This window comes from Anguilla rostrata, chromosome 4 (genome assembly GCF_018555375.3).
Source record: "Anguilla rostrata isolate EN2019 chromosome 4, ASM1855537v3, whole genome shotgun sequence".
Lineage (NCBI taxonomy): Eukaryota > Metazoa > Chordata > Actinopteri > Anguilliformes > Anguillidae > Anguilla > Anguilla rostrata.
Window position 1 is genome coordinate 43409274 of NC_057936.1, and position 14144 is coordinate 43423417.

Consider the following 14144-nt stretch of genomic DNA (forward strand, 5'->3'; position numbering starts at 1 on the left):
TTGGTACCTCCGGCCCCAGCTCGTCCCTCTCCTGATCCACCGTCACCAGAGAGACAGCCACCACCTCTTTCCACACTTTTAATAGATTGAGGTGATAAATCTGTTTGGCTCCCTCTCTATCAGTATGCTCCACCTCATAGTCAACCTCCCTGACTCGTCGTGTAACCACAAAGGGCCCTTGCCACTTGGCGAGTAATTTTGTACTGGAGGTTGGAAGTAATACCAGGACTTTATCTCCCGGGGAGAATTGTCATAGTTTCGTCCCTTTATTATAGTGCCTCTGCTGACGCTCCTGAGCCTCGAGAAAATTCTCCCATGACAACCAACCCAGTGTATGGAGTTTTGCTCGTAAGTCCATAACTTATTGTACCTCACTTTTACTGGGGCTTGGACCGTGCTCCCGGCTTTCTTTAACTAGGTCCAATATTCCCCGCAGCTCTCTACCGACTAATAACTCAAAGGGAGAAAATCCCATGGAGTCCTGGGGAACCTCACGCACTGCAAATAATAGAGGGACTAACTATTTATCCCAATTTCGGCTATCATCGTGAACGAACTTTCGAATCTTCAAAGTTCTATTAAAACATTCAACGAGTCCATCCGTTTGGGGATGGTACACACTGGTTCTACTGGACCGGACTCCCAATAAGCCGTATAGCTTGTTTAGTGTGCGTGACATAAACAAAGTGCCCTAGTCCGTGAGAATCTCTTTCGGGATTCCGACACGGGAGATAATCTGAAACAGAGCCTGTACAACACTTTTAGCTGAAATATTACGCAACGGCACTGCTTCGGGATACCGGGTCGCATAATTCACCAAGACCAATACGAAACGGTAGCCCTGGGTGCTCCGATGTATTCCGGCTGTAGCCAACGCCGGGCCATGTCGGTCAGGCGTTGCGCGTAGGCAAAGGGCCAGTCTCCCGCCCTCAAGTTTGCCTCCCGGAACCAGCGCCTCTGATCCTCCGGGCTTCAGCCCAGCCAGTCCAGAACTGCCCTCTTGACGGAGTTGTAATCGGCCTGGGCCCTAGGAGGCAGCTCATGCGCCGCCTGTTGAGCATTGCCAGTTAAGAGGGGCAGGAGATGTACCACCCACTCCTCCAGGGGCCACTGGCACGCCTCCACTGCCACCTCAAAACTCTCTACGAACACCTGGACGTCATCCTCGGCGGTCATTTTCTGGAGCTGGATCCGGAGTTGGGGACGGGACTGGTGGTCCCGGGAGCTGGCTTCGCCGCGGCCGGCCAGCTGTCGCAGCGCCTGAGTCTGTAGGGTGGCTTGTGCACGCAGCGTCTCCATCTGCTCAGCGTGCACCGCCGCATGCCTTTCCTGCATCTGAGCCATCCCCTCTAGCATCCATGCCAGCGCTACGAGAGGCTGTGCTACCTCTCCCCAGTTCAGGTTAGGATCCATCCCGGACTCCCCTTCGTGTGGCTGGTGGGCTGATCCGTTTCTGCTTTCTTCTCTCGACACCAGACTCTCCTTCTCCCCCCGCACGGGCCACCACTGTGGCAAGGTGAGTGTCACCGCTCGCGTATAGAGAGAGAGAGAGACGAGTTCGAAGTAATCACTTCTTTTATTGTAGCCTAACACACAGCTTTTCGTTCATCCAATTACATGTGGGTTTTCACAATGCATTCGCCGTAGCACCGTACTTCCTCCGTCACCAGCCAGCCCGTCTGCCTCGGCAAACGCCTTTTAAAACACCCAGGCTCACTGTCAAGGTAATCAGCACATCGTTAAACAATTAAACATTTAAAGAGTGGTGCTGATTAGCAACCTCTAACAGCTGTGGCGCAGAGTCCGAGAGCCGCCCCGCCCACTCTCTCTCTGAAGCCAACGCACAAACCACGCCCCCCCACCACAATATCCTTCTTAAATTTCTTAAGAAAATGTTTTACAGGGTAACATCTATGGAGTAACTCTTTTATGAGATCTCTTTTACCTTATTTGTTAGTAAAAAGTTGTAAGGCATGGACCATACTTTTTTCCAGTTGATATTTTCAACCAAATTATTCCAATAAGATATCATCATAGGAACAGAAACTATATCCTGTTGGTACAAAGCACATATCCTTCCATCACTACATACAGAGGAAAAGCAAATTTTCCCTACTACAGAGTCAGATAAATCAACAGAAGGTAGTGGTAGAGAATTTGAAATACCCTGAAATAACATAATAATAGCCGTGGGAATAGCATCTAAAACTATAGCAAATTCTTTCGAAGTTATTGGAATTTGGTATACAGATAAAATGTCTGAGTAGTTGTTAAGGATACCCTCTTTATTGAACAATTGACTGACCAGTATTATGTTGTTGTTGAACCATTGTTCAAAAAATAAAGATTTATTCTTAAAAAGGATATTGTGGTTGTTCCAAATAAAATAATTGTGTGGGGAGAAGTTGTGTTTATGGCCCAAAGACCATGCCAAAAGGACTTGTTGGTGAAAATTAGATTTAGATTTAGTTTAACAGGGATTTTTTGTATGTTATAGTTACAAAGTAAAATAAATTTTAGGCCACCTAATTGTGAGAACGTGATGTGAGATGAAGTTCCAAATAGAAGTAGGATTTTTCAAGTACTGTTTAATCTATTTTATTTTGAAAGTATTATTTAGGGAAACAAAGTCTATAGAGTCAAGCCCACCCTTATCATAAGAATCTAACACTACAGATTTCCGTATATATAGAGTTTTATTTTTCCATAAGAAATTAAATAACATATTGTCAATTGACTTGCAAGTGGGTTTGTCGACATACAGTGACTGAGCGGCATAAGCTAAACGAGATATACCTTCTGCTTTGGTAAGCAGGACTCTACCTTTTAGGGATAAGTCCCTTTGCAGCCAAAGATTAAATATTTATTTGGCCTTTTCAGTAATTGGATTGAAGTTTAAGGGGCATCTAGAATTATTGTCCTTTGATATTATAATACTTATATAGGTCACATAATTCTTGACTGGAATGTTGCAAATTGAGGGAGACATGCAGTTTTTTATAGGCAGCAATTCACATTTATTAATATTAAGATGGAGACCAGACGCTTTGGAGAACAACTGTAGAATATTTATAGATAAAGGTGTCTGAGAAGAATCCCTAAGAAACAGCATTGTATCATCCGCCAATTAGCTAATGATAACCTCTCTGTTAGCAATGGAGATGCCTTTGAGAGCTCCAGCTTTGATGTGTAGAGCAAGAAGCTGTGTGGCTAAACGAAAGAGATAGGGGGAGATTGGACAGTCTTGTCTAGCGCCGCAATGTAAATCAAATCTTGGTGAGGTGCCTGTACTTAACTTGAACTACTGAACTATTACCATTTGCATAAAGAGTCTTAATTGACTTAGGAAAAAATCACCTAAACCAAACTTATGAAGGGCCTCTAACATACAATCATGTTCCAAAGAATCAAAAGCTTTGTAAAAATACAAAAAAAGAATGAAACTATCATCATTAATTAGTTCTGAGTAATCAAGGATGTCTAAAACTAATTTTATATTATTAGAAATGTGCCTATTACGCATGAACCCAGATTGAGATTCATCAATAATTGTCCAGTACTTCCTTCAGATGTTTTGCTAACACCAGAGCAAACACTTTATAATCGTTATTAAAAGGGAAATTGGATGCCAATTATCTATTTGAAGTAAATTTGTTTTGGGCTTTGGGATTAAAGTGATTAAACCATAAGGTAGGAGGAAGTGATTCTTTTTCTATACTTTCAGAAAAAAACTTTTAAAAGGAAGGGGGCTAACAATTTGGAAATGGTTTTATAAAATTTGGCCATAATACCATCTACCCCTGGGGATTTGTTACTTTTGAGATGATTGATAGAATCGGTAATTTCATTTAAAGTGATTGGCTTCTCACAATATTCATGGTCAACAGCATTCAAAGAATTAATACTGGGAAGAGAATCAAAGAATCAATGAGAAGCAGATTCCTTACAGTATCTAGTACTGCAGAGATTTATATAAAACTGTGCACAAAAATTCGCTATTATCTTAGGGTCTTCACTAATAGAATCATTAATTTTCAAATGTTGAATACAATTGTTTTTAGATTGATGTCCCTCTAATCTGAAAAAATAAGCAGAATTCTGCTCTCCCTCTTCAAGCCACTTTCTGCGTGAACGTACAAAGGCTCCTTCAGCTTTAAGTTTATAAATTTCATCCAATTTATGTTGTTGATCGAGCAACTCTGCCTTTTCCAGCTCAGATAACCTATCCATAGGTGTAGATGATAGAGAAGTAATTTTCCATATCACATCTTCTTCCACTGTCCTCCTCATTTTTGCTAAATCGCTACTGTATTTTCTTAGATATTTTGTTACTTCATATTTTAGAATCTCCGAGTTACTGTGATGTTTTTATTTTGAGCCTTTTCCCAAAAGTGTACTATCAGTCTTTTAACTTCTGCAATAACAGCGTTAGGTTTAAGAAGAGAATTATTGAGCTTCCAGTATGAGGACCTTCTATTAAAGTTTGATTAAGACTGTAAAGGAATACAGACACTGATTAATTTATGATCAGACAGTGGTGATGAAAGAATGTCAGTTGAAACATTTTTGTTCAGATCATTAGAGGTAAGCCAAAAGTCAATACGTGATTGACATGAAAATGATTTGTTACTCCAAGTATACGACCTCAGTAGAGGAAAATTCTTTCTCCAAATATCAATTAAGTAGAATCTTTGCATAAAGGATTTCAAATGAGAGTTTGATTTTTGAGAACTCAAAAGTCCAAAGACCAAAGTCTTTCCAAATAGTAATACAGCTACCAGAGGCTATGCAATAGTATAAAAGAGTGGTTTTAAGAAAAAAAAATAAAAAATAGATTGAATAATAAAAGATTACCTTTTGCCACATCCCTATTGAAAGATACATATTGATCATGGTTGTATAGCATTCATAAAAGATCTGTTTTAATAATAGCCTTATATAAAATAGGTCTTGTAAAAAAATAAAATAATAAGACAGCTTTTTTAACATAGCTGTTCAGTATTAGCATTAGGCAGTAAAATACCATATGTAAACAACAAAAAAGTATTCAGACTCCTGGCGGTCTTGAATAATACTAAATGTAAATATGAGCAGCATATATATCATCTCATAAAAAACACGTTTTCAACGTACAAAAATGCCAAGTTACTCACACATACAAGACATACACCGTCTATAACTCATTCATTCACACTTCCAAAATCCAGGCCTGCCATTAAAAGTATTGATATCAAAATGACGCCGAATTACGGTACTACAAACTGTCATGGTTCTGTGTTTTCCTGTCTGTGTTTCCCTTGTTGGGCCGCCAGATGGCGGCACTTCTGTTTTGTGTCCTGCTCCCCCCGTTAATTGTATGATTGTTTTCAATTGTCTCGTTATTCCATCATTGTTCCCACCTGTGTCTTGTTATCCCCTCCTTCTGGTTTGATTGTTTTTTGAGTTCACCTGTGTCTTGTTACCCCCTGTCTATTTAAGTTCTTTGTTCCCTTGGCTCGGGTGCTGGTTCCTTGTGTTTGTTCCCGACTTCTGTTTGTTTCAACCGTATGTACCTGCCTGTGTTTTGTTTGACCTTCCCTTGTGCTCTGCCTTCCCGTGTTCTGCCCTGCCCGTGTTTGTGAGTTCCTCTTGTTTTCTGTTTTATTTCGATATTTTTTGAGTTTGTGTTTTTGCCCATTGTGGCCTTGTCTGTTCCCTGTTTGTTTGCCTGTTTGTTAGTAAAATCTTTGTTAATTTTCCCTTTTTGAGTTTGTGTTTTTTCTATCTGCGTTTGGGTCCCCCCTACCCGTACCGTGACACAAACAATATAGGCTATCTTGCCTCACCGAAATTAAATAAGATGTATTCCAAAGCAAGGTGTATGTCTTGTACGTGTGAGTAACTTACCATTTTTGTACGTTGAAAACATGTTTTGAGATATCATTTCTTTTTGCAAAGCGTTTCATTACGAGAGTGAGAAATGCGAAGTGACCCTGTAAGAAACGATTGTGGATTATGGCTATCCTTGTGTGAATTTGTACAGTCTGAGCGTGTACCGTTTAGCAGTTTCGGTTTGCTATATATGTAAAACAGTTAAGAAGGGTGCGGTGGCGTAAGTGTAAACGCATCAGAAATGCAGGTGAAATATAGCCATGCACTTACGGATTTGACGGCCATCCAACGAGCTTTGATTGACAAAAGAATCAGCAAGCCCGTAGAATTAGAACTCCCTAGGTCGCAACTTGTGTACCCTTCTGTCCTGCTCCATTGTCTGTTATTTCGTGGAGATGCACTTTTAGTGTTTGTAAGGTTTATAAGGCATTTTGACAGGCTTATCTGCAGGTAGGAATCCTCTTCGCTGTTTTGCTAAGCTAGAACCGGAAAACTTGATAGAGGAGAATAGGAGCAGGCGCATATGTCCCAGCAGGCTTTGCATATGAGAAAATAACAACAGTGTGAGATAAATTAGGAGAAATTATGAAATTGCGTAGTTGAAACAGTATGTTTTTAGCAGAATGGGCATGTAGGGGAAGGTTGACATGATCACAGACTATAGTGCGAAGTAAATGAAGTGACCATAAGCAAGCTTAGTCTCCTTATCGAACGGTATATACAGTTCCCTCCAAAAGTATTGGAACAGCAAGGCCAATTCCTTTGTTTTTGCAATACACTGAATACATTTGGGGTTGAGAAGATGAACATGAGACAAGAGTTCATAATTTCAGCTTTTATGTCCTGGTATTTACACCTAGATGTGTTAAACTACTTAGAACATAGCACCTTTGGTATCAGACCACCCAATTTTTAGGTGAGCAAAGGTATTGGAACAGAGAGTATTTAAGTAAATGAAAGCAAATAATATTTGGCATAGCATATCTCTTGCTTGCAATAACTGCATCAAGCCTGCGACCCATTGACATCACCAAACTGTTGCATTTTTCTTTTGTGATGCTTTTCCAGGCTTTTACTGCAGCCTCTTTCAGTTGTTTGTTTCGGGGGGTTTTTCCCTTCAATCTCCTCTTCAGGAGGTGAAATGCATGCTCAATTGGGTTAAGGTCTGGTGATTGCCTTGTGGCCAGTCTAAAACCTTCCACTTTTTCTCCCTAATGAAATCCTTTGTTGTGTTAGCAGTGTGTTTTGGGTCATTGTCTTGCTGCATGATGAAGTTCCTCCCAATTAGTTTGGACGCATTTCTCCGTAAGTTGGCAGACAGAATATTTTTGTAGACTTCTGAATTCATCCTGCTGCTACCATCATGAGTTACATCATCAATAAAGATTAGTGAGCCCACTCCAGAAGCAGCCATGCAAGCCCAAGCCATGACACTTCCTCCACTGTGCTTCACAGATGAGCTTATATGTTTTGGATCATGAGCAGATCCCTTTCTCCACACTTTGGCCTTTCAATCACTTTGGTAGAGGTTAATCTTGGTCTCATCAGTCCATAAAACTTTGTTCCAGAACTTTTGTGGCTCATCTCTGTACTTCTTTGCATTTGTAATCTCGTCTTCCGATTCTTACTACTGATGAGTGGTTTGCATCTTGTGGTATAGCCTCTATATTGCTGCTCTCGAAGTCTTCGAACAGTTGATTGAGATACCTTCACCCCTGTCCTGTGGAGATTGTTTGTGATGTCACTGACTGATATTTTGAGGTTTTTCTTCACAGCTTTCACAATGTTTCTGTCATCAACTGCTGTCGTTTTCCTTGGTCGACCTGTTCAATATCTGTTGCTCAGTACGCCAGCAGGTTCTTTCTTTTTCAGGACATTCCAAGTTGTTGTACAAGCTATCCCCAATGCTTGTGCAATGTCTCTGATCGATTTCCCCTCTTTTCTAAGCTTGCTTTTCTCCCAAAGACAGCTCTCTGGTCTTCATGTTAGTTTATCTTTTATAACACAAATGCAGTTTTCACAGGCAAAACCCAAGGCTAAAACCAAGAGTAGACATTCATAACTATTTATTGTTTAACCAATCAATCTAACAGGACACATCTGGGAAACAAGAAACACCTGTCAGTCACATGTTCCAATACTTTTGCTCACCTAAAAATTGGGTTGTCTGATACAAAAGGTGATATGTTCTAAGTTGTTTAACAAATCTTGATAAAAATACCAGGAAATAAAAGCTGAAATTCGGATCTGTCATCTCATGTACATCTTTTGACCTCAAACTCAATTGTCTTCAGTGTATAGCAAAAACAAAAGAATTGACCTTGCTGTTCCAATACTTTAATAAGCATTAACATTCTTCAATAAACATTTCCATAAAACATGTCTATGAAACATATACATCCTGCTTCAACAAGCTATTTTCCTTTTGCAGTCCTTTTCTGTTATCCTTACAGGTGCAAGTAAGTATCAACATAGCAACTATGCTATTCAAAAGTGCATCATAACAGATAAATCACATCAGTGTGCTTCAAATACTTTCCTATGGCAATTTTCAGTTTGAGACCTTTCAATTTCTGAAATGCTTAACAGAATCTGTTACCTTCCATTGGGCATGGCTCAGTTAGACCAGTTCACCCATTTACACTTTAGTTTTATTCTTTCACACTTTTACTCTTTTACATTTTCTCTCATCTCAGTTACAATATATGCATTTACTTTACCATTCATACTGAAACAAAACAAATCCCATACAAAAACATACTTCAATTAAACTAAGTCAAATGTATTGACAATAAAATTATTAACAAGTGCAATGAATGAATTTGTAAACTGCAAGTTATTACCGTAAAAGAACATTGTCATTAACACCAGAATTCGCCTTACAAGAGTTCCACGAACCACGAGGCATTGTACATTCCTTGAATGGCTGCAGCAACGCTGTTAGCTAGCATGCATTCCCCATGTATACACTCGCTAAAAACTCGTTATTAACAAGTGCAATGAATTAATTTGTAAACCGTAAGTTATTACAGTAAGGGAACATTAAAACCAAAATTTGCCGCCGTCGTACAAGAGTTGTACGAACCAGGAGGCATTGGACATTCCCTTAGAATGGCTGCAGCAACGCCGTTAGCTAGCATGCATTCTCCATGTATACACTCGCTAAAAACTCCGCTAAAACGTCACATCCACTCTTTGCGTTTTCATATGACCAGGAATGTCTACCGTTGTGCTTTGACTATTTTTACAGTAATAATAATGAGCATACCTGCAAAAGGGGGAGAAAAATCACGAACGCAACTCCTGTAGTGTTTCCTCATCAGAACTTTATCTGGAATGAGGAGACGACCACAAGCTCCCTCTAGTGTAGGCATGAAGGCATAAGCAATTGACCCAAGATTAACAGGATGAAGTAAATTACAGACACAAGCAAACAAAAAGAAATATCCTTTTAGCACCCTAACATTCAACCATTAATGAATTAAGTTTTTCTGTTTGAGTTCTCATGGTTTACCCACTCTAATGACTTTTTACCATGTACTCTCACAAGTTGTTTTTAGACTGTAGGTTTGAAATTACACTCACTTCATGAATTCCTTTTAAAATGTTCACCAATAAACTCAATGAATAAAATCTCTTTTTTATGCATTTCTGTCTAATTGGTGAACTCCATGAATTCAGTCTACCACACATACGTAGTAATTGTTTGTATGTGGCTAGATTGAGAACAGGGCGAGGTAACATGAATGTAGAAACGTGGGATTTGCTGATAAAAAGGTTTTGTATGGTAGCCAAATGAAGAAATATAGTTAGTAGAAATGGCACAGTGGTGAACTGGTGTAACTTTTTAATAAAAGGAATGCATTTGCTGTCATGAAATGCATATGGGTGGCCGTGAGTGAGTTTTGGAAAAGCAAATATAAGCGCAAGAAAACGTTAGTGTAAAAGAGGAAATTATCTGCCTGAGGGCGAGGCGGGATTCAATCATTCAACCAGAGGTTTACCAGTCTGTGACTTTGTTAGTGCAGCACCATGACATAGCTATGCAATGCGTGAAATATCATTAGCAAACCTGTCCATGGTTTTAAAGAAGAACACAGGCCAGTAAGCACAGAAGAGCTTTAATGTTTTTAAGGGCTGAGTGTCTGTGGCTGTTGTGGTTGTTTCTTTGGGGAACCCTGAAAAGTGCCAAACTCTCAGTGCTGTATAGGTATGGGGCATGCCCCCGCCAAGGTGTAACTTGGCGGGATGGCATACCTGCCATCCCAATAACAGACTAACTAAAGGATAAACCATATCTCAAATACCACTTGGCTACTCTTAGTTGCAGGCAACCATTTTTCATGGAAGAACGATTTCAGTCCCATTCACAAAGGCTTAACCTCCAACGAAGTACGCCAACTTTCCCTCTCTGCATGCTTTTTCCACTGCAGGCCACAGTCTGTTCCTCGTCTCTCGGTCATCCATGGATAGATCTTACGCTAACTTAAAACCGTTGTCTCTCAGGAAAGCCAAACCCTTTTCCGCTCTCCAGATAGCGTCACGGTAGACCCGCGATGTGAACTGCATGATGATGCCACTGGGTTTGGTGCCGTTGTCTTTCCGCTTGGAGCCAAGGCGATGCAGTGTCAATGATCTCGGGTAACTTGGCTTTAGCCTCTAGAAGTAGTGCTTGACAAATACGGATGGCTTCTTGGCGCATGTCCTGCTTTTCTTTTTCCACGACACCATAGAGTTTTAGATTTCATCTTCTAAAGTACCTTTCCAGATGTGTGATACGCTTCTCACATGTAGTCGGGAGCTTCTCGTCTTTACCTAGACGTTTTTCTTGGAAAAAAAACTTGGAAAATTTGATCTTTCACAGTTTTCAGTTCAGCGCAGACAGAATCAATGGCTTCTTTCATTCCGGTGGTTTGTCTTGCATTTTTACCGCCCATCTTCTCCAAGGTGTCCAACCTGTTGTTTATCAGCTGCCAGAGAGTAGACAATGTCACAAGCTCGGTAGCATTATTCTCAGTTTTCCGCAACTTTCCAGCAGGGGGGTTGGATGGGGTAATTGGTAATGGGGGAAATTCTTCCTCCATGACAGTGAGCTTCAGAGAGTCCGAATCCGAGTTCAAGTAGTCATGGATATTGTCGATGCTAGCCTGTTCAGTTGGTTCAAAAGTGTGTGCAGAAGCTAATTTAGACTGCAACTGTTTTCCGTGATCTTTTTTCCTTTTTTCTGAGGCTGGCTTTTTGTCAGATGTATACAAAATAACAGCGAGATGATAAGCAAACAACCTATAAAAATGAGCTTGAATGGTTGATTATTCACACAAAGTATCGTAAAATTAAGTTGGGTCTGCGGAGCTTGTCAAAAAATATGTACTCAGAGCGCCATCTTGGCCCGACCTCCTTTCCACTGTACCAACAGTAATAGTTACACCACTGTAGGAGGGCTGGTCCCGCTTGGTACTTATTCACTGTTCTGTCAGTTTTCTGGTCTCTTAAACTGTGAGCCTGCATGGAGAGTGTTGCTTCGCTACCGAGTTGTTCGTTTCACTGTTTTTGTGGTTTAATAAAGCATTAATTTGGCGCTGTTTTTGTGGTTTAATGCTGCGGCTCATCTGGTCTTCAACCTCCCCAGACACTCCCACGTCACTCCCCTGCTCACTACCCTCCACTGGCTGCCTGTTATAGCTTGCATCAAATTTAAAACATTGGTCCTAGCATACCAGGCAGTCAAGGGATCAGCCCCAGCATACCTCCACAAGATATTCAAACCCTACATGCCAGCCAGATCCCTCCGTTCTGCTACCTCAGGATGCCTAGCACCTCCCCCTCTTCGCACCTGCACTTCCAGAACACGTCTCCTGTCTGTTCTGGCCCCACGATGGTGGAATGACCTCCCTGTGGAGGTCAGAACAGCTGAGACACTGACCCATTTCAAACGACGACTGAAGACTCACCTCTTCAGGCTGCACCTCTCCCCATCCCTCCCTACCCCCCTGTAAATGACTGTAAGCTTAGGGTTGTAACTAGGCAGCTGTTTCGTAGGTGACTTAGGTGCATTAACTGTCTTAACTACTGCTTGTATTTTTTCCATAGACTGCGTTGTTGCCGTTCTCGTTGTTCAGTGTTAATCAGTTTAACCTTCAGGGTCCAAGTTGAACTATGCGGTTGCTCACTGCACTTGGACCGGTACTTCTCTCTACTTGTTCCTGGTTATGGTTATACACTTTGTTGTACGTCGCTCTGGATAAGAGCGTCTGCAAAATGCCTGTAATGTAATGTAATGTTAATAAACCGTTGATTCGTGAATTCGACTTTCGTCTCCGACCCGTAAGTGGAACATTACACCACAGACCTGAAAATGCTGGAGAGGATCCATTCAAGACAGAGAGGGTTTTTTTGAAGAACGTTTGCATCATGGCTAAAAAGCGCAAATCACTGTCGCAAAGTCGTGATGCCAAACGTAAGAGATTGGCGCGAGCTAGCGATTGGCGCGTCTGCATTGTTACAAAATCTTTGCATGTGATTATCCATGTAAAAATCATATATTGCACGGACCGTTCACGCACAGTCTCCCAGTCCGCCATTGTGCAATATCGCCGTTCATGCCATCCATCCAGCATGAAACAGGTTGGGTCTAATTTCCCACAACTGACATCTACCGACTAAGCACCGTGAGGACAGCAGCAGAGAATTAGGCTGCCCAGGTCATTAGAACTGCCAAAGGCCACAGGAGAGCGCAGACGTGCCTCAGTGAGCTCCCGTGGTTTTATTTGCGGTTTTATCTATTTAATCTATTCTATTTTACCATTCTATTTTACTATTTTATGAGCATTTATTCCATTTTATTTTATCTTATTTATTCCATTTTATTTTATCAACCATTTTAGTCTTTTTCGTATTTTTTACTGACTCCTAAACTTGCGGATTGCCATCATGGCTCCACTCACCTCCCCTCCCGACTGTTCCGGCTGTCATCGCCTCTGCCAGAAGATCGCGGAACTTGAAGGAAGGATATCAACTCTCCATCAAATAAAAGAAAATGAGGAACGCTTCGATTCCCTCCTGCTGGTTGCGGCGTCCCGGTCTCAGCTCTTTTAAGAGTTTTTAACGATTTTCTCTTAACTGTTGATTCAGGGAGCTCTGTTATTCTGGTGCTTCTAGACCTGACTGCTGCCTTTGACACTGTGGATCAGAAGATCTTTTTATCACGTCTGGAACAGTGCGTAGGCATCAAAGGTACTGCCCTTAAATGGTTTCAATCATACCTGACAGACAGGAGTTTTCCGGTTCACTTAGGCGAATATTCTTCAACTGCGGCTCCGCTTACTTGTGGGGTCCCCCAAGGCTCCATTTTGGGCCCCATCCTCTTTTCTTTGTATATGCTGCCCTTGGGGTCCATTTTTAAGAAACATAATATTCCCTTTCATTGCTTTGCCGATGATATACAAATGTATCTGCCTATAAAAACAAAAAGTAAAGTTTCAATGCAGCTTTTATTGAACTTCTTAAAACATATCAAAACCTGGATGGATTTAAACTTCCTCAATCTTAATGAAAATAAGACTGAGATCATTATGTTTGGATGACCTGACCTACTGGATGACCCCGATGGTACTCTTGGCCCTTTAGCTTCTTATAATTGATCTTTTGTTAAGAATCTTGGCATGATTCTTGACAGCTCCCTCAAATTTGATAAACAGATTAGTTCAGTTGTCAAAGCAAGCTTTTTTCAGTTAAGACTTTTGGCCACGGTAAAGCCCTATCTCTCTCCCAAAGATTTTGAGAGAGTTATTCATGCTTTTATTACTTCTCGGTTAGATTGCTGCAACTCTTTGTATGTGGGTGTAGATCAGTTGTCTCTCCATCGTTTGCAGTTAGTGCAAAATGCAGCCGCTCGTCTTTTAACTGGGAAAAGAAAGCGTGATCATATTAAACCTGTATTGGCCTACCTACACTGGCTGCCTGACCGCTTCAGAATTTAAAAAATTTTAAGATTTTATTGCTTGTTTTTAAGGTTTTAAATGGGCTGGCGCCGTTTTATCTAGCAGAACTTTTGCAGCATCATACTCCAGTTAGAGCACTAAGGTCGGCCAACCAGTTGCTCTTGGTTGTTCTGAGATCTAAGCACAAAAATAGAGGCCACCGAGCCTTTGCGGTAGCTGCCCCGAATCTCTGGAACAGCCTACTTTTTCATATAAGAACTGCTCAGACCCAAGAATCTTTTAAGTCGCTGCTGAAGACCCACCTCTTCTCGTTGACATTCAATTCAAGTTGAG

At 41.1% G+C, this 14144-nt stretch overlaps 1 long non-coding RNA gene across 1 annotated transcript in view; it reads left to right on the forward strand.

Annotated features, from left to right (window-relative positions):
- Positions 1-8811: 8811 nt before the first annotated feature.
- The window catches only part of LOC135254139 (uncharacterized), a 159722-nt gene continuing 154389 nt past the window's right edge, over positions 8812-14144 (forward strand). The window contains exon 1 of the long non-coding RNA XR_010329768.1: positions 8812-9120. This is a non-coding gene — a long non-coding RNA (uncharacterized LOC135254139). The remainder of the gene's footprint in view (positions 9121-14144) is intronic.